Here is a 21,424-nt window from a genome sequence, read left to right as displayed (position 1 = left end):
GGAGACTAAAATATGCTAGTCCTGTTAGGATGAGGTGGGACTGAGAACTGCAGCAAATTCCTGGCTATATCCCATTTGCTCAGCCCCATGCTGTTACTTAAGTGTCATGCAGGAGCTGTGTTGGTCCTGTCCTGCTCAGCTGGTGCCACTTCTCTCCTTTTCTGCCCTTTTTTTTTTTTCCTGCCCTGCCTGGTGTCTCCTCTGAAGGGTGAAAGGGAGGAGACAACACCCATGAGCTCTACATCTCGTCTCCACAGACCTCACTCTGGAGGTCCTCACTCCTTCCCCTGGAGCCTTATATCACAAAAAGAACGGCACAGCATACTTTAAAATGAGGTGAAGAGATCACAAACAAACATGGAGGCTGAGGGAACAGAGCCTTGAATGTTCATACTGGTACAGTCTGTATTGGGGCTAACCTTCACCCATAAATATCTCTGTAGTTCTTTTGGCAGCCTTTATTTGCCAGTGAGAGATGAGATAATAAGCACTTGGAGACATGTTAAAGTGATGTCAATCAGTTCACAGCAGCAGAATATCAGGGATGATTTTTCCAAACATACAAGGTTGTACCATGAGAGTCTACCCTAGCACTTGGTCTTCTTTGGTCTTTTCTATTATAACATGCAGAAGTGAAAGAGATGCTTACCCACAACAGCAGAGGGGAAATCAGACGAGCAAAAAGCCATCATTTATACAATCCAACCCAGAAACACAAATGAGACAACAGCAGAGCAAAAGAGAAGTGCATATCTGAGAGGCTGTACACAGAATGCCAGTACTAATGACAACTTAGGCTACCTGAAAGGACAGGAAAGTCCAGACATCCCCTTACTTATACTTCATATCATAGAGCGTATGACTCAGTTAGGATGGAGAAAATATTTAGTGTTGTCTAGAGGGCAATGAGAATGAGGCAATCATCAAACTCCTCAAGCTCCTCCACAAGTGAGACTTTAAAAACACAGAGCAAAAGACACAATGCATACACAGAAAGCCGTAAAAAACAGATTGAACCATTTTCAATTTTTAAGGCATTTAATCAAATTCCATCATCAGAATTTCATCCTACCCCATCCTGCAAGGTAATCTTCATGAACAGATGTCTCTGACTTTGGCCCCTTTGAGGATGAGGGGCCCAGGCAGAAACCGGAATCCACAGCATTTGATGTGTGCCCTCTTTGCACGCTTCATTTATTGTTCTGTTCAGCTTTTAAACTGAAATCAACAGTCCTCATAAAAAATGTCCTCCTATGATATAGGTTCCACGAGCATGGGCAGGTAATCTGGGACTGATAAAGTCTGGCCATGAATTTCAGATGGAGGTATCTGTGGCTGAGCTTCTGCATCTGCATGGAGACAACTGGATAAATGATCAGGTGTGTTGGTGATTTTAAATTCTCCAAGAAAATGAGTTGCACTTCAGTCTGAGCATGAACTAACATCTTTTCACCCAAGTACAGAAAAACTTTGGCACTGGCACATCATTGCAGTGCTGTTGGATGTGCTCATCAGAAAATATAGTACACAATTGAGTTTATCACTATTATGGTAGAATCCAATTTTACTGAAAGAACAGGTTTCCAGTGAAGTTTCAACACCCAGAAAAATTTTAGGAACTTAAGGATGCATTTCTGTGTATCTTTGGGCTGAACAAGATATTTGTTTATCAGCATTCTGTTCAGGCCCATTTATATTTTCTTTTCCTTTCTCCTTTCTCTGTTTTTCTATTGCATCAGTGGATTACTTCTGCAGTCATGGATGTTTTATCACAAGATGCCTGCTCTTATGGCAGAAAATTCAATACACAGGATTCACCATACAATTAGCATCTATCTAGCATGATTTTGTGGGTACCACACTATGGTGCCATGTCAGCAGTCTTGGATTTCTACCAGACTATGATAGAGACTTGGACTGTGTTAGAAAGTTCCAGCTTTGCAGAATCAGTGTGGAGTATGGGTGGAATAAATATCACACACCTTGCTGTCACACCAAAATACCTATCCACCACACCTGAAATTGTGCCAAGCTGCCAAACATTGGGAGAGGCAATAATACTGTGCTGACAGCAAATAGGGCTGTATTGCTGCACCCTTGGGGAGCGAATCTGGAAAGTCTGGCTCATACTAGCAAGGCATCTAACAAACACACAGCCAAACAGGAGCAGTTCCCTTCACTGACAGTACTCGTATGCACAAAGCTAACCTGGTGCTGAAGTCTTCTGCCATGCCAGGTTTTGAGGTGGGATGGTCTTTTGTGTTCTATCTCCCAAACTCACTATGACCCAGTGCACAGCAGAGCATGGGGATAGGCTGTGAGGACACTGCAAATGCATGAGGTCAAGTAACAGCCACTGTACTACAGCCACACAACATCCCTTTCTAGCCAGCCTCCTCCATGCCTTCACCTTTTTCTATATCAAACCCACATGCTGGACACAACTCCTTAGGTCATCCCAGATCAGCCCAGCCCACTCTGTCTGGTGCTAGGATCACTACAGGAAAGAGGGACAAGAACAGAGCATTTGAAAGACACTGGTGTACCAGTGGAGAAACCTGAATTAGTGGTCAAATAAATGAGGCTAATGCTTATTTCATGCATCTTTCCAGGTGCATATCCACAGCAACAGTTCACATCCCAGTTCACAACAGGGATATTACCACAAAAATACTGCATCTTTTATTTCCTGTTCTTTTATTAGAAAGATGTGGCAAACCAAAGTTAGAGTCATGGCTTCTTATCAAGGCAAAACTGAAAGTGGGCTCTCATTGGGCAAGTGTGTATCAGATTATGAGCCAAACCAAAGTTAGAGTCCTGGCTTTTATCAAGGCAAAACTGAAAGTGGGCTCTCATCAGGCAAGTGTGTATCAGATTATGAGCCCAATCAAAAGGTCATCATCCCTTTCTCCAAAAAAGAAACTTCTGGATCATTATATTTAATTCCTAAAATGCAAAATTCTTAAGGAAATTAGGGATTTTTTTTTCTTATGAGGGCAATAAAAATCATATGACATATCTTGGATTTTAATTTAGGTACATGATCATATGAGTGATTAAGCAAACAGAAAATAAAAGTAGAACAAATAATAATCCCCCTCCCGCCCAATTTACCACTCTAGAAAATAAAATCATTAAGGAGGGTTCACTGAAAATAAATCTTGTAGACAATCCTGGATATTAAAATCTCAATATACTGTATCTCCTCTGTTTTCATTATGCACAAGTTTCACAATGCCACCAATGTTGGAAACAAAGCCCTCCAATGACTTGAAGCTGGCATGGAAAATGAAGCAGTGGGGGAGTCCTGAGCCACTGGTCCTGAATGCAGGGCTGCCTTCAGCACACAGGTCCAGTACTGGCAAGTGAAAGACACAGCACAGATCCACTGGCTAGTAAACCCTGCTTTAGGGTGCTCAAAAACATGGCCAAGTGATGGGGAGCAGCAAATTGATGCAAAGTCATTTTGGCAGCTCAAGCTCATTGAAACATTTCCAAAAGGACAACTTTCCCCTAGCAGACTCAATAGTGGTATGAGCATTGTTTCTCTGTCATCCATCAAGGCAAATGAAGGAATTTGAGGAATGGCAACAAGCATTATCTGGAAGAGTGGTTTTATAGAGAAAGGTTAAAAGAGCTTAATACACCCAGTTTTGTTAAAGCAGAGGTAGATGGAGGCATGTCTCCAGCCAGCAAATGCTTAAGTAATGCAAACCTTAAAGATGGAAAGGAAATACTTGGGCTTATACATATGGGAACAAGTAGGAATAAATGAAAAGAGGTGGGGATATACTGAATATCAGAAAACCTTGTTGGCAGTGAAGAGCAAAGGCTGTGCAAAATTTTCAGGGGGATTTTTTAATTTGAAAATTATGAATAAACAAGCTACTAGGAGTAAGTCTCTACTAACAGAAGAGTTGATTGGATTACACAACAGCCTCCTCTATCCCCATTTCTTCCTTTGCTTGGTTTATCTTCTACCAATTGACAATGTACAACATTTGGTAAAAGCAAAAAGAAGCAATTTGAAGCACATTCATGACAGAAATCTCAATGCTGATTTAAGAGTTTATGTGCTCCTGGATCCTGAGAAATTGACCCCACAAAAATTTCTCATTTACTTGAGTGCAACATCACTTGGATTTGATCCATATCCTGCAAAAGAAGTAATTCCCTGCAGGAGAGACAAGGTGGTCCAAACAATGGATTATTGCCTTTGTTGTCTGTCAAGCAGATAATCTCTAGTGAGTACCAGCAGTTGAAAAGGTTACAGCTTCTAACTAACCAGACTGACACTCTCCCAGAAATTTCTGCTTCCATATCAGGGTGGCAGAAACCACAGATCTGTATTTTAGCATTTCTGGTTCCTTGCACAGGAAGCAAAACAAAATTACTATAAACTATCAACAGAGGTATCTTACGTGACAATTGAATGAAAGCATTTTGGTGTGCTTAGAGGAATATTTCAAACTACCACAGCTCAGTAAATGCAGCAGTCTTTAGGTACACAATTTTTCACTCACGGTGAATGGACCACCACACTTTTCTGGTGTTAACTTTACCCTGCTCTTTGTGCTAACAAAGCTGACAGTGGCTGCAGGAATCAGAGCACAGCTCTCTGTCTCAAAGTCTTTCTGATGTGTTCTCCTGTAGAACAGGGCATTCCTTCATCTGATGAGTCAGCTGTTGAACTTTAGTGCCTAAGTATTTCTGTCATTTCTGTATATTAACACAAATACACTTCCACAAGAACTATATTCTAGGTCTTGTCATAGTTTATTATAAGAAGCTTTTTTCTAGTATAGAAATTATTTTCTAAACTGTTCAGCATGCTCAAGCAACACTACAGTATCCAAATGTTGGTATTTATACGCACTGCATGTATAAATGAAACAACTTGAAGAACCTCAAATAAGTATGAAATAATATAACCCAGATTAAAGCAGAAATAAATTAATGGAATGCTTTTTTGCTTTATCATTTACAGACATTGGACCATATTGTATTGGTTTTTCCTGCACAGAAAACAGTGGGAGTTCTGGACAAAGATGAAAGGGAGAATATGTACTGTGAGCTGTTTGTTTTCTACTCATAATATCTTTTTCAAAAGACATTCTGTATTTAGAACAAATAAAAACTGCCTATATTTTAATGCTGAAAGGTTGAAGACTCATAGATACCGTAACAGTAGGACTCATAGTTCTTTTCTCATTTATATCCTGGCAGATTTTGCTATGCTTACATCTTAGCTTTTTTAGAGTTCCCATTCATTTTAGTGGGTAGGACACTCTAGAGCATGAATTATGAGAAAGTCTTTCTGCTTGGTTGTGCAATAGGGAATTTGAAATACGAGAAATAGAAATTAGCTGACTTTTTTTCCCAGAAGAGTAATGCATGTACAGCAGAAGCCCAGTAAGGAAGGTAAAATCAAAATCCTACAGGGTCCACTGCAATAAGAAAGCATCACTAACTGCTGTTTATCTTTCTGAGTTCTTAGGTTTGATTGTGCTCTTTGATGTACATACCTAACGCCCACAGAAATCAACATGTGGGCTTTTGCTCACAGCAGGGATCAAGCTTTATATTTACTGTGGTTTGGGTGGTTCTGAGAAATATGAACAGAGACTCATGCTCATAAATCACTGATTTGTATAAATCCATTTTCAATGTACTAGTCAAAAGTCTATGCAAGTTTGAAAGATTAGTAATTACACAGAAGCCTTAGGTTCCTCCTTACATGTCTTCTGGAAACAATCACTATTGCTGGGAAAGGTTTCAACCCAGTACTTCTAAAATTCCATTTCTCCCTTGAAAATAAACCTAATTGATGCTGTAGCCATAGTTCAGCAAAACAACCACCTCCAGACTTTCAAGGTGTCTTTAGGGAGTTTTAACAATAAAGAGCAGTGTATGTTATGACTGTGTAAGAGCCATAACAAACGTTACTATTTTTAGTTAGGCTGTTAGTCAGTCCCTTAGAGACTCTGGCTCTATTACACTACCAAGATCGGTTATACTGTTGTGACAGATGAAACTCAGTGATGTGTTCAACCACTTTAAATCCAGTGTGACGTGTTGATCAGGTGGTGAAATGAGCAGTTGAGACGGCACGTGGGTTCATACAGGTTTTTATTCTAAAAAGGTAAAGCAGTTCTTCTGAACAAACTATACTACAGACTTTTGCTCCTGACACTTTATCCAAGATGACTTTGAGACTATCAGTCGTGTACAGATGACACCCAGACCACATCTCTTACTGGGAGCATTGCCACATGGCACTTCTGGTACCACAGCTTCTGTCAGCACTGGTTCCACGCACCCATTTCCCAGTGTAACCTCCACTTGACAGTCCCCAACCTCATGTGTATAACAATGCGCCTATTCCCCCACTGCAAATTCACTACATGCCTTCCCAAGGGCCTTACGGCCCCGCGTGTCACCCAAACAGACAGCGATAGGTACACGTCTTCCCTCCAGAGTGGCAGACGGGTGGTGTCACGCCCTAGCTCCAGCACAGGCTCTCACAGCGCCTCTGAGGCATGCAAAACCTCGCAGCCCTCCGCTTCCGCTGCGGCCCCGGCTGCTGTGCCGTGGGACCGGCCCAGCCCGGCAGCTGAGGCAGGGAGAATTCCCTCAGGGTGAAGCTGTCGAAATCCCTGCTGCACATCGCTCCGGACCTCCAGCTGGGAATATAAGACACGGGATAAGGACAGCAGCACCGGAGAGAAACGCCCCCGTCTCTCCAGCGAGGCCGCGGATAGAAGGAGCTGCCCGCCCGCCGCCATCTTGGAGGCGGCTGGGAGAAGCCCCGGCGGCCTCGGCAGGGAAACAACAGCGCCCCCCGCCCGCCCACAGACCGGCAGAGGAGAGCGCTACGGAGGCGGAGTGACCGCACCGCGAACAGGCGGCGCTTACAGCAGATCTAAAATAGCATTTGAAAAAGCTAAAAAAAAAAAAAAAAAAAAGAAATAAATAATAAAGAAAAAAAACCCCAAAACAATTAAACCAAAGCGACCTAGTCGGCAACCCTGTGGCCAGAGCAGGCGGGGCCAGCGGAGGGGCGCGCTGCCCGCAGTTAAAATGGCACCTGCTCTCCGCCCCAGCCCGGTGGGGGCGTGGCCTGGCCAGGGGGCGTGGCGGCCCGTGACACGCGCGTCAGGAGCCGCAGCGCGCGCTCGCGGGGGTGTCCGCCCCGCCCCTCCCCGAGCTCCTCCGCGCGCGCGCCGCGGCCCGGCCGGAGACAGACGCGGACACTCGGCGGACCCGCGGCGGCGGCGGCAGCAGCAGCGCGATGACGGCGGCGCCCGGCTGCCCCCGCTGCTCCCCCCGCTGCCCCCGCTGCTCCCCCGGCAGCTGCCCCTTCCCCCGCGCCGGCGGCTGGGCAGCCGCCTGGCGGGGCGCGGCGCTGCGCTTCGCGCTGGCGCTGCTCCTCCACACGGCCCGGGCCGAGAAGGAAGGTGAGACCCAGATTTCCCTTGCCTTTCTTGTCCTCCTTCCCCCCGCTCCTCCTCTTCTTCCTCCGGCGGCGGTGGGGCCGTTGGCGGCCGCGGCCCGCGCCCGCTCCCCGGCGGCGGGGTGGGGGGGCGGCCGGGGAGGAGCCCGGGGTCGCCGTCCCTTGTCCCGCATCCCGCCGGCTCTGCTCTCCCGCCGGCTCCGCATCCCGCCGCTCCGCTGCCCCGGCTGTGCGGGCAGTCGCGGCGCTGCCTCCCCCGCCCCGCCGCCGCGGCTGCCGGAGTGCGGGTGTGTGGCTGTGTCCCTGTGTGGCTGTGTCCCTGTGTCGCTGACGTTTCGCGGGGGTTTCTCCTCCCTGACAGCGGCGGGGACAGGGATGGAGCTGTCCTTTAAATAGGGGAAAGGGAAATAAATAAATAAATAAATAAAATAGGAGGCTTGCTCGCGTTGAGCTGGTTTCCCTGCGGCAGGCTTCCAGTAGGAGACGAAGCCAAGCCAAACAGACTGGCGAAGCAGCATGAGAAAGGGCAGAAATGCACGCTTTTGCATGGATTGGATTTTTATCCCTCACCAAGTGACGGTGGGACACCCCTCTTCCTCCCCAAACTTTTGACAGGTTTCCGGAGCCTTTGTGGAGTCGATGGCGTTTTCTCCAAACTTTTTAAAGTCCCTGTCTGACTTTCCCTAACTCGTAGTGTCTGTGATTTTGGCGTGGAGTCTTTTCATTGTGGTTTAGCAAGGAAGAAAAGCCCCGAGCGAAACACCTAAGCATAATCTGTAGCATTGCTGAGAACAGCTTTCAAGCATTTCCAAGGTGCAGACTCGTAGTCTGCTTGAAAGCATGGCTGTGTGGCAGCATGAAAAAGCAGCAGGTAAATGTAATGTATTACTAAAGTAGGTGAAACAGATTTACTTTGGCTGGACAGGAGAATTTGCTTTTCAGGCAAGTTGCTGCACCAGAGTAGGGAGGAGATTGCGGTCTGACAGGAAGAAAGGGAGTAAGAATAAAAAAGAGTAAGAATAAGAAGGGTATGGAATAGGAGCTTAGCAAGGAGGGTCTAGTTGTATGCCTAGACCAGACTTGAGGGAAGAAATGCATCCTAATAAGGCATGTATTATTAAAAAAATAGTAGGTATACCTTTCTAAAGAAGGGCTTAATTCCAGTAATTTCCTAGTAGCTTCTTTTTACAAATATGGGGATGTTGATATTAAGGTGATTGAAAACCCACATCAGTTGTTGCACAACCACTCTTGTTCACTTGACTTCGTCTACAGGAAATGTAAACATTCAGAAAACAGCATGAGTATTATCCCATATCCTTAGAGAGATTAGAATGTGTAAGTTTGTCAGTGTGGCCTGTAGTGTCTTGAGGTACTAAGAGTTCAAATGCTTGAGAAATTTCTGTTTTTAACTCTTACTGTGATTGCATTCCTTCACAGGTAATAAGGTATATGTGTTTCTAAGCTTTGTCAGTGATGTCATATAGTGGTATGACGGAATTGATTCATACCCTAAAAGTTGTGACAGCTAGGGTCATGATCTGGTTGGTTCATTTGTGAAGAAGATACTGGTTTTTTTTTTCTCTATGGGTTTTCTTGGCATTCCTAAATAAACAAGGGCAGTTTTAGATTCACAGTTTGAACAGATACGATTGAAGCCCCTCAAGACAATTCAGTAGTTGTACTGATAACGTTTACTTCTGTTTATACAGTCTATTACTTAAAACTTATCCCAGCAACACATCTGTCATTTTCAGAGGGTGAATTTGTTTCTCAACTAGAACATGGATTTCTTTTAGTCTTCAGATTTCTGACATTTCCTGCCAAGTGTTCTGCTGCTTAGGGTAGTCTATGGGTGGTACATCTAAGGTCATAAAATAAGTGTTTCTTTGGTGTTTGTTTGGTTTTTTTCTGTTGTTCATCTTTTATAAACTCCTGAGCAGAATTCACTGGCAATCTGCATTTGTGGGTCACATGTTAGGAAGTGTTGTCTTGCTTCTATTTACTGAGTGCAATGACTGTTTAAACCCTGGATTAAAAAAAAAAAAAAAAGTAAAACAAAACATAAACCAAACAATAGTTTTAAAGCAAAACAAAGGTTAAAGGAACTTGTGAGATCTAGTCCCACTGATTTTAAGCTACAATGTAAGTGCCAATCTGCAAGAGGTAGTGACTTCCTCAGGAGAGGAAGGACCACTTTGGACACTGGGCCTTGAGACAGCTCAAGGTGGGACCTGGAAATGAAACAGTAGTTGAGAGGAAAGGAGGGGATGGTGTTCAGGCTCTGTCCTTAAGTACCTTAGTTTTTACCAGGTTGTGTCAACTTAAACGTAGTAAGACAGTTTAAAAATAATAGTCAGGAAGCAGGGAAGTAGCTAGGAATATCCTTTCCGTCTCCCAAATGTGGGCATACATTTTTCACTACAGCTGCAGGAAGGAAGCTGTGGAGGGGGATTAGGGCTGAGGTTGTGCATTGTTGTTCCCGAGCACTGCTGAGCTGAAGGTGGCTGTAGTAAGACACAGGGCAGTATGTGCTCCAGAGAAGTTGGTACAGAAAACACTTGACAGAAGCAACTGCCAAGTGAACAGTGTGAGAAGAATAGATCAGAATATGACCAAAGAAAATGAAAAATGAATGTGGAGGACATTCTTTTCCTCTTACCTTGCATATACATGAGGAGAAACTGGGGGAATGATGGAGCTGATGGAGAGAAAATTATGCTGGCTTCATGTGGAGTAGAACTAGTAAGCAATTCTTTATGGATGGAGCTGTCACACGTAGAAACAAGATTGATGCTGGAGTATGCTAGATAGACATGACTATTTCTTGTGCCCAGTCTTAGTTAACGAGTTTGAGGGGGCAAATGTAAACATCTTTGCCTAAAAGCGAGAAGCAAAACTGAAATTGTGTGTTCTAGCTGTAAATCAAAGTCTTGAGGAACTGTGACATTGCTGTGCACTCTCTCTGTGCTAGAAAAATAGAACTTCTGGAATTTATCTCGTATCTGAGCAGATAGCAGAGTAAACTGTGATTGAAGCAGCCAGAGAACCTTAAACATCAATTTCAGACTAAACACTGATATGTGGCTTTTCTTTTTTTGGGCCTAGCTGGGTCCTCATGGGTGCCCATGTATTGCTGAGGAATGAGTAAGACTGAGAAGGTTGTAAAATTTTATGTTTGTTTTTTTTTCAGTTAGGAAATCTGTGAACTGTTGCAAAAGAATGACATGGCAGGAAAAAATTTCAGTCTCAAAGAGCCTCTTGCTATTTAGGAGGGGCGAAAAATAACTTTATAGTTTCTTTGGCAAATATGTATGATTTTCAGGATTTTTGTAAGGCTTATCCTTTCCTGCTGTAACTATCACATTCTATATTGCCACATAGATTGAGGACCGCTATCAGTTTATATTGCTGTGCTTTTTGTTTGGTGTTTTGTTTGTTTTGTTTTGAGATTTGTTTTGTTTTGTGTTTTTTGGTCGGGGAGGACACACAACGTACACAGGATAGCTTTCTGGGTTTTAGCTAGCTGCAAGCCATAGTAATGCCACAACCCCACAGTAAGTTAAGTGTTTTGAAGATAAAGGTCTGACATGAGGATGCTTTTTTACCTGAACTGTTTTGTGTTGGTTCCCTTATTTATATACATTTATATATTTTTAGAAAGTCTTCACTTTATACAACTAATTTTTTTTAATCCCATTTTATTTGGCCAGCTGACTGAAAGCCTGTTGAGACTACTTTGATAGTTGTCTTACCTACCCATCTGCTCACAACATAGATGCAGGTAGAGCAAGGTTGATATTTAGGCTATGTTCAATCGCTGACTGTAATTTTTGAAGTTACATCTTGGTGCTGGATCTGGGAAAAAATTCTATTTAAACATCAACATTATGAAACCAGACAGATCAATGAAAATAGCTCTTTTTTTTTCTTAATGCTTGATGTATTCTCTTCCAGCTTCCTAGGAACCAAGTTAGTTACTGAGTGTAAGTGGGATATTGTCATCAGAGCAGTACACTGATATGTTGGAATTCTGGTTCTATTTTTGGCATTCTTTCTAATCTCAAACAAATAACTTTTGCTTTTAGGTTTTACTGATACCTAAAATAGCAAACCAGGATACTTCACAGGAGTATCAAAATGAGATTAATATTGGAAGATGATTGAGAGAAGGCTTATATGTTTAATATTATAAAAAGTCTCTTCACATATACTGCCTGTTTGTCATATCCTGCTGTCAGAACTAATCTACAGCATGCCAGCTTTTATGCTGGTGTTTTGACCCTGGCAAAATCAAAATTTCATTCAGAAAGAATGACCTCAATCAAACTGAAAACACTCCAGCAGTTGAATTAGCACATTAGAATCATGAAGAGTGTGAGGAAAACGAAGTGGGTAAAAATTGACCATGCTATCTCACTGTGGTTTTGGAACTTAAGTGTGGGACAGCTGATTAGGTCTGCACTGTGTCTGTGCGCTTGTGAATGAAAAATATTGACCATGTGCTTGGATTGAATGTGCTTACTTGCTTGTGAAATCTTTGGGCTAAAATAAAGGAAAGGTTTTACTTCTGTGGACAGGAAGTTGAGAGCCCGTATTCTCTGTGACCTTCAATGTCATCTCAAAGTGGGTGCTGTTCTCTCCCTGCTCCTCTTTCTCCCTCACTGGAGTTCAGTTGTGTTGCACGTGTGAAGCAGACGGGGGTCCCCTCACCTGCAGAGGTCCATTGAAGGATAGTGTGCTCAGTACAGGGCCTTGGATTGTCATCTCTTGAAGGAACTTGCTGTGGATTTGTGTAGTGTCTAATATGATGAAATTCCACCAGAGTGTGCGGAAGTCAATAGGCTTTGCATTATTTAAAGCTTTCAGTTGTGATTTTTTTGTGAATGATTGCAATATGGATTGCTCTGAGTCATCTGGATGTATTTGTGCATTTTAAAATTTTCAGCTGTTTGCTTGGACATTTGCTGTGAGTCACTTTGTTTCAAAGCCTACCCAGTTTTACAGTGCTTGAAGTGATATGTGTTATGCCTCCACAGTGTGATTTACTGAGCCTGGAAGTTCAAATAATCCTTTCAAACAGTAAACTTGGTAAATTACCTGAGAGTCTGACAGTGAATGGTGGATGCTGTGGTTCATGCATAACAAGCAGTAAAAGTTATGTGACTGAAGCACAGGGTAGAACCAGTTTGGTTTGTTCCTGTGTTTGTGGGTTCGGCAAGAACAGAAGTCTATAATCTCTTTTATTTCTCATGCTTGTACCTTTGGTCCAGTGTAGCACCCCTGACTTTGTCAGTCTACAGCATGAAATTACCTGGGTACAACAGGCATTCAAGAAGTGTTTTGTTTTTTTCCTCTAAAAGACAGCAGTTGAATTAAACTTCTACTCTTCATAGTAATAAGTGGGGGTACTTGGAACAGGACTGAGTAATACCTTGAGCGGCCTCCTCTAACTAGAACTCTAATGTTCTCTGATCAGGTGACTGGGTGGAGCCTCTGGGGTCACATCCAGCCTGCATTATGCTGTAGTTCCAAAAGTTGAGCACAGTAGGTCCTTACAATGGAAGCAGCTGATTTGGTCCATTCACACTGTGGGTGTTAGCAAACTTGAGTTTGAACTAAAGTTATTTTTAAAATAATTCCTGTTTTTCAAAAAATTTATGTTAGTGTTTCAGCATTTTAATTATTTATATCAAGACAGAGGTTGCAGAATTTCTTCTTGCATTGGGGGAAACCAAAGGAACCAGTGACCATTAGTTCTAAATACTTCCAGTTTATCTTTCTAGTCATAAATACAATCAAAGAATAAACTTGTGTCAGATATGGATTTGTTAGAGGCAGCTGTTAAAATTTTAATGGGATGCAAGATTAATGTGCATTTCTGTTTTCACAACTATCCTTATAGAATAGTTAGTGATTTACTGACTGCAGCAAAGATATAGTGCAGCATTTGCATTTAACATTTTTGAAATACAGTTTTAACATTTTCTCATAAGCAGCCTTGGATAACTTTTGCTTTGGAATATGAAAGGGATTAAACCAGGATCATGTCTGTCTGTCTCTTAGAAAACCTTGGATGTAATGGGGAAATAGCAGAGAGCTGAAGGATTGCCATGCAGTTCCAGTCCCTGAAAAGGAGGAAAAAATTGAGGTGTTTCACTAGTTTGAGATTTTCCTGCTACAGTTACCAGATTAGTCTTCTCACTAAGACTATCATAGATGTGTTTTTAGTACCTCTTCTACTGCCTGGCATAGCTTGCAACAGAGAACCATCTGACAACAGGAGTTCTGCTGTCCTTATCAAACTGGTTTTAGAGGTATCTGAGTGAAATTTAGTGGAAGGAACTGTACAGGAAATGAAACTACAACTCCTTCTGTCTGTGTACTCTGTGAAGCTACAAAATGTTATGTAATAGAACTGTGTGGCTGACTAATGCAATGCACTTAGTTTTTTTTAAGTAATTTTAGAAATGGATCCATTACCTGTTCTTCATGAAGCAGTTTGTCTTCACAATGTCTTAAACGTTATCTGAGGGGTTTTTTCAGTTGAACACTTAGATCTGTGTTGGACTGTATGGATTTGGTGTAATAGGATGTACACGGACATTCTAAAGTTACTTAAACTAGAAAAATCCCGGCCAACCCTTGGTTAAAGGGTTAGGTTTTTTAAAAGTTGTTTAAGTGAGGAAGCACAGCTAGTATGGTGTTAAACAGATTAAATCACCACTTGAAGGAGTGATGATAGGAGACAAAGTTGTAAACAAGCATGGTACCAATTTAAGTAGTTTGCAATATTTCCTAATAAATATGTTGAATGAATTTAAAGACCTGTTATCTGAAGCTTGTAAGTAAATAGAAAATCATCTAGAAACACAGAAGTCGTTTAAGTGAATCAGTGATTTGTACCAAAATACTATACAAATATTTACAGGTGGATTTTGTAGATAATGTAGATAATGATAAAAACTATCTGGGCAGCTAGATAAACTGCAAGGTGTATGGTTTTGGTTTATTTCCAGCAGTGGTTCATATTCTGCCTCAGAGGCTGGCTACAAGGAGCTCTTCCTGGCTCTATTCTGGAACCTGTCCTGCTTTAGATCTTTGTCACTGATCTGGAGTTGGAATGTACCAATACTCAAGGGCGAGTTGCACTTGGGAGAGACCTAAACAGGACAGAACAATGAGCTGACAGGACCTTCATGAAATCCAAAAACGACAAATGGAAAGCCCTTTATATGGGACAGAATAACCACCTGCAGGGAATACAACCTGGAAATGCTACTCATGAGTCAGCAATGTACCCTGGCAACATATAGGAGTGTAGCCACTGGGCTGAACAACGTGATTATTCCTGTTTAGTCAGCACTTAATAGAACACACCTAAACCACTGTGTCTAGTTCTGTTCTCTGCCATCCTGCTGGAAGTCTGCAAGGATGGTCAGTATGAGCATGGCCTATGAATGGAGGCTGAGGGATCTTGTGGCAGTGTGCCAAAATCAAAGTAGTTTATGGAGCAAAATGGAGCCCGACTCCTCACAGAGGTTCATGGCTGGAGCCTGAGACAGCGGCCATAAAGTTAAACAGGAAAGTTTGTTTTGTGCCAGGAGATGATCTGAGTAAGAGAGGCACTTGGGCACTATGAAATAGCATTGAAAATTCTATTTATTAAAGCTAACCACATAAAGAGAGAGTAGTACAGATAATCTTGGATCTCTTTTGATGCTGAGAGCCCTGAATTGTGTAGCACCAAACAGACCTTTGAATGGACCCCCATGTGCAACACACTGTGCAGACACCATCCATAGAAAGATGACCCTATTTTGCTCTTTTGCTGGATTTCCTTCCTTGTAAGAAGACAGCTCTATTCATAATTTTTGCTGTCAGGTAGAAAGGATGTTCACATGGGAACTTCCATCTGCACTTTCAGATAAAGCAAGGCCACCCAGGTGGCATAATTGCTGGTGGTGTTGATTGCAGCTTCTCTGGGCTCCCCCTGCAGCCGCGGAGTACGTGCAGCCCGGCCAGCCCAGACACGCAGCCCGGCACAGGGTGGGTCTGCTGGGCTTGGCTCCTGCTTGGATCACTGGCTCCCGTCTGCCATGGGCTGCCGGTCAGCATGGCTGGCACCTTCTGCCGTGACATGATGAGTCTGTATTTCACCATGAGGCTGGTCAGGCATCGAAACAGGTTCTCTAGGGAGGTTATGGGATCTCTGCCTTTGGAGGTTTGCAAGTCCCAGCTAAATGACAGCCTAAAGCAACATGATCCAAATTCAGCATTCACTGTACTTCTGCAGAAGGTTGAGCTGGATGACAGTCTTAATGTCCATTCCACCCTCCGTTTCCCTGTCTCAATATTTTGTGTCTCCCCCTGTGATCTTAAAACTTAGTTGGAGCTTGCAATACTTTTTTGCAGCTGATGGGAATATCTGTAAGACAGAAGTCTGACTTTTCATGTAATTCTGTGGTGAAGCCAGTGTTATGGTAATAATAATACAGATTCAATTTTGGTAGAAGCAGAGTTGTAATTGTGCCAGGAAGCTTCATGGGTTGCTGCATCACTAAAAAAGGGTGATCAAGATAAAAACAAGACCTTGTCAACCATTCCTTATTTCTGTAATTGTGAATCACACACTTTTTTGTCCCCATGTTTTTGTTCTTTCTCTTTAAAATTTGTTTCAAAAGGAGTATTTGTGTCCTGTCTTTCATGTGATGCATAATACAGCAATTAGTTTTTGCTTTTGCCAGCTGCTGGCAATATAGCAATACATTCAATTGTGGTTTACATGTTAATATATGAGATGTATTAAAGTTAACAATCTGTGCAGCTAATATGTCTGAGGAAATACTGAGAGATTTGGGCAGTTAATGTTGTGAAGTTTTTGACTATTCCTTTCTTGCAGTGGAGGACATGGAGTACTTGGTCCTTACTAGAAACCATTCCCTTCTTGTTTGCTTTGGTATTCTGAACTGTGTGTAACTTCAATGTGTGGAGCCAGCAACAGGCAGTTTAGAGATACCAGAGATGACCATTATTTAGTGTGTACTAGGAAGCACTGAGGCCATTCTTGCCCTCTGAATTCTCTCCTAAGTATAAGAAGATAAGGAAGGGATGTGTGTGTGTGTAACTTTTATATTGTGATACAGCTACCTTTATATTATCATATACCTTGTCAGTTGTCTTTTGTGTAGCTTAGCTAGGTCATAATGTGCCCATATACCTTTGGCTGACCTGTATAATCCAAAATATTCAAAAGATTAATAAATTCCTTGTTTTGGGAGAAACGTCCCAAACATTTGATATTGAAGGAGAGATGGTTGTCATTGACAGAGTCTATCTTCACAGGTGAAGTCACTCTGCCAATCAGTACTACTGAATATCATTATCTGATAGAGAAAAAGATTAAAATGAACTTCCAGTTCATCAGGGGAAATTTGATCAGAGTTTTAGTACTTGATGAGTGCTGTGAATTCTTCCTTTGATTAAATGAGATTTCTCTAGGGAAAAAGACTAGACTAAGACCTTCAGAGATTGAGTAAAACATTTATTTATTTAGCTTTATTTAATTAATTATCGTTTAAAAATACCTGTTTTGTGAAAAAAAATCCTCTAATGTTGAATTTAGCAAAGGTGTGCCTATTTAGGTGGAGAATGAGTGCTAGGCATATCAAAGTAGAAATGAGAGCTATTTCTGAGTGAAGGCTTGTCTTAGAGGGCAGCTTAGTGATGAGTGAATAAGACATCTCTCCATAACATATTCTGTCACTAAGCCTAAGGGTTTGAAATTATTGGGTGAAATCATGATCTGTGTGGCACCGGGTGTCAACTTAGATCATCACAGCTGTTTGTAAAAGAGTCTGACCAGAAGACATTGTTTATTTACTTCTGAGGGGTGACTGCTTCCAGGGTATTGTAGGTAGCTAAATTGCATTTCTGCAAGCATTTAATTTCTCTGTACCTACTTGCACATTTAATTTCTTATAAATGTTTTTGGAGTGTTCCCCCAAACTGAAATTCACCTGTTTTGTTTAATTGTTTTTGCTCTGTGTTTTATCTTCTTTCAAAACTTTCAGTTGTTCTTCTCCACCCTTTTCTCCTCTGGTTTTATCAGACCTTGCAGCCAGCTTTTTCCTGCTGGTGGTCTGTGTTCCCTCATGGCAAGTCAACAGAGTGCTGTGCTCAGCAATCAGTAAATAGTGTTACTGCCACATCATTAGCACTCTGGCTTTAACGTCCGGCCTTTGCTACCTTTCCCTGCCCTTTGATTGTTGTATTTATAAACTTTATATGGTAGCTGAAGCAGCATTATCTTGCCACTCTTTTCACTTGTCGTCAGCCTTAATAGCTGTTTCCAGTGGACACTCGAGAGTTGCCAAGTGAGCGTGGGAGGGGCGGAGATCTGTGCTCCTCCCTGCCAATGATACTTCTCTCAGTAACTTGGTATTAACCAAGTCGCAACTGTTACACAACAAAATCCAGACAATTGTGTTGTTGGTGTACCCTTGTTCTGAAAATTCATGCAGTTCCACATTGGTAACTGACCAAGAAAAAAGGGAGGCAAGAGCAGAACTCTCACTTAGCAGACTGCTGTTTCTGTGCCATAAGATGAGCGACAGAAAGAGTTCTCTGTAGTAGCAAGGTAGGAGTAAGGATGGAGAACTGAGCAGCGTCCACAGAGCATAAGCCTTAGCTCTTACCTGATGGCATTCACCTTGCCAGCAAGACATTGAGATGTCAGGAGGTGTCTGCCTGGCTCTGTCACCTTCCCGTTCTGTGGAGGGTTTTTTAGAAACTCTAAAAATTGCATCTTCCTTCCTATTTTCTGTGATGTGGAGAACAATGCTTGATCTTGGTTGGTTTTTATTAAGGTCATTAATCATCCTGGATGTATCTTTTAGGTGGGTCTTTCCATTGTGTCGATACAATCCTTTTTTTGACTAAGTGGGAGTCTGTTCACTGGTTCATTTTATAGAAGTATGAGTTTGGAAGACTGATGTTAATGGCAATAGCTGAAATTATTGTCATTTAATGCATTGTTCTCCTGAGGCTCCAGAAGCCATGAACTGACTGCTGTTTCTGGCAAGCTACATTTTGGATGTTGCTGTAGGCTATAATTGTTTCTATATGCTAAAAAGATTAGAATGCCATTAAGTGCATGTTATCTTTTTGCACAACAGGTTTCAGTGCTACATGAGCAGTAAAACTGCCACAGTGAAAAGTTTCTGATCTAAAACTTCAGAAATTGAGATAAATCCTTAAGAGTAGTTTGGAGGGACTGTTGTTTTCCCCCATCTCATTGCAGCACTACTTACCTTGTTTTTGAGGGTAGTTCCAAGTAATTTTATGTCTGTACAGATTCAATAACAATACGTGTATAGGAGTATAATTTAATTTAAATATTGAAATTTTAAAATGGCCATCATTAGAAAGAATAGAAAGCCACATTTGGTATGGCTCAAAGCAAAAAAAAAAAAAAAAAAAAAAAAAAAGGATGCTATTTGCAGATGTTTGTTTTCTCTCTAGCTCCCTTTTAATTTTTTTACTCTCTTTAAATGATTTCTGAGAAGTTTCCATGAGTGTCAGGAGTATTGTTCTCTTTGGCTTAAAAATAGCATGCATGAAAGTTTTTCTCCTGCTTAGAGAATTATTTCTCCTTTTTATTTAATTTAAAAAGAAATTATTTTAAAATAAATTTTCTTGTTCATACCCCCTATGAATGGAATTGAGTATTGTTTCTTGAGAAGCATTTTGGAGCCAGGAAATATATGTCTTTGGCAGAGCTAATGAAATTTTTGAAAAGTTTAAAAGTAAAGCATCAACTTTGAGCATCTGGCAGCTTTCAAAGTAGTATTTTGGTGGTTTTTTTCCAGTGAAGTTTTATGGCCTTTATTGCTGCCACCTGAAATCTGCCATTTTGGCCAATAGCAGATAGTTTTTTGCACTCATTAAAAAAAACTAGATGAAAATAAAAATTGCTTTAGTCAAAGTGGATGGAAATGCACATTTCTGTAAGGCAGAAATACAGGCTGAAAACTGAATAAGCATCTGAGAATAAAGGTGTATAAATAAAATGTAATCTTTTTGTGTGTCAATCTGAAATCATCTAATGTAATTGTGTTAGGAATATAAATAAAAGCAGATTTTTAGGTAGGGTACATGTTACTTTCAGTGAGCTTTTCTGTTTCTATGTATGCTTGTATAGTTTTTTGCAAGAATATATCTATCACAAAACTCATCTAATTAGTGTTAGCTGTAAAAGAAACCTTGATGCAGTTGCACTGTCTTCTGAAGCGTGAAACACGTGTTGTGAGCCAGATGTGTGAGCAGTGGCTTCAGGGTGGAGGCTCACTTTCTTCCTTTCTCAGTCTAAGCAGTGGCTGCATTGTCTGTCTGGAGCCTGTGTTCTGAATCAGAATCATGCTGCCACTTTCTGTTTCATGGCTAGCTTTAAAACCTGAATTGGTGACTGAATTGCTAAAAATCTGCATCAGTCTTGACTGAGGGGAAAAGAGATGAGTGAATGAGCGCGATGTGACAACTCTTCTTACTAGGGAAGGGCCTTGCTGAGCAAAGAAACTTGTCTTTTGTCTGAAGGCAGAAATGACAGAAAAGTGAGTTAGTGAAAGATTACATGCAGACTTACTTGGTTGTCAGTGATATGCTCAGTTTGTGCTGTTGTGCGCAGTAAAGTAGAAATCATTTGACTTTTTCCCCCTCACTGTGAAATAGTGAGTAGCATGCTCAGGTATTGCAAGTGATCCACTGTCTCTGTTTAGCTTGTATTAATTTGGGCATAGTTTGGTGTATGTGAACTCTTACTTGAGTATGTACTGTGTCAAGTCAGAATTTTTTTTTTAATGAGGAGTATAAAATGAGGATTTTGATGAAGATTGTCTTTTTGTTATTTAGCTTAATATATTACTTTCTCATTTCACATGATGATTAAAGTGCTTTATCAAGGGATGGTTCTATTTCAAATCTAATATATATATATATATATATAAACAGAAAATAAAAATTTGGCCAGTTGGCTTTTTGAGGGAAGGTCATTAGAGATTTTAATACTGAAGAAAGAATAAATACGTTTCTGTGTAAAAAGACTTTGAGGTGTGATGTTTGTACATGTGTGATCTTTACTGCATTGTGTGTATTTTCTTTGTTGTGATGGCTCTTCCTGAGGTCTGCTGGAAAAATTACTGATTTCCTTGTGTTATGGAGTACTGGAAAATAAGTAAATTGCCTAGGTAAGTGCAAGGGGATTTAGCTGGAAAGCAAGCCTGCTGGCTGGTGAGTGATTCTCCCTTGCCTGGCATTCACTGTCTCATGAGAGAATGACCTTTTACATTTCCAGTGAACAGTCACCTGTCGGGACGTAGGCAGAAATCCAGGCTGATAGCCACACTGGCTTGTCTGTCTTGGAGAACAGGCCTTTTTTAAAGAGATTTGGTGTGCTGGACACTGAACTGGGACGTATTTCTTGAGGCTCACCAGCCTTCTGTAGTCCTGAAGCTGATTAAAATGGTCAGTCGCATTACAGTGTAATAGTGTTTTTCCTTATGAGTATGGGATTTTATTTTTTACAATGGAATTTTCCATCCATAATCATTTTATTTTTTCATTCTTTATCCACCTACCTGTATTCCCCATGCTGCTCAGTTTTTCACTGTTCAGGATGATTGAAATTGTGTGACTCTGCATAAGCAGTTAATTCATAGTAGGAGCTTTAAAAATAACTCGTCCAAGTTTAGTTCTGCACTTTAGCCAATAGTGATACAAATGTAGCAATTACAATTACATAGACAGAAGTGAATGGCATTTAGCACATTGTAATTGGCTCATGTGGTTATAGTTACCTTGAAGTGAGCTTAGTCATTAAGACAAAGGGTTAGAAACTGGACTTTAAAAAAAACTTAATGTAAATTAGAAATTATTTAAATAATTGACCTTTCCCTATTTTGGTAAGATAGGACA

General features: G+C 41.4%; 1 protein-coding gene across 1 annotated transcript in view; it reads left to right on the top strand.

The window, feature by feature from the left end:
* Positions 1-7,379: 7,379 nt before the first annotated feature.
* TMEM131 (transmembrane protein 131) overlaps positions 7,380-21,424 on the top strand; it is a 93,622-nt gene continuing 79,577 nt past the window's right edge. The window contains 1 exon segment of the mRNA XM_058045443.1: positions 7,380-7,457. The gene's annotated coding sequence lies outside the window, so the exon portion shown is untranslated.

Source organism: Melospiza georgiana, chromosome 2, assembly GCF_028018845.1.
Source record: "Melospiza georgiana isolate bMelGeo1 chromosome 2, bMelGeo1.pri, whole genome shotgun sequence".
Taxonomy (NCBI): Eukaryota; Metazoa; Chordata; class Aves; order Passeriformes; family Passerellidae; genus Melospiza; species Melospiza georgiana.
The sequence above is the reverse complement of the archived record's forward strand: the minus strand, read 5'-3'. Positions and strand labels throughout refer to the sequence as shown.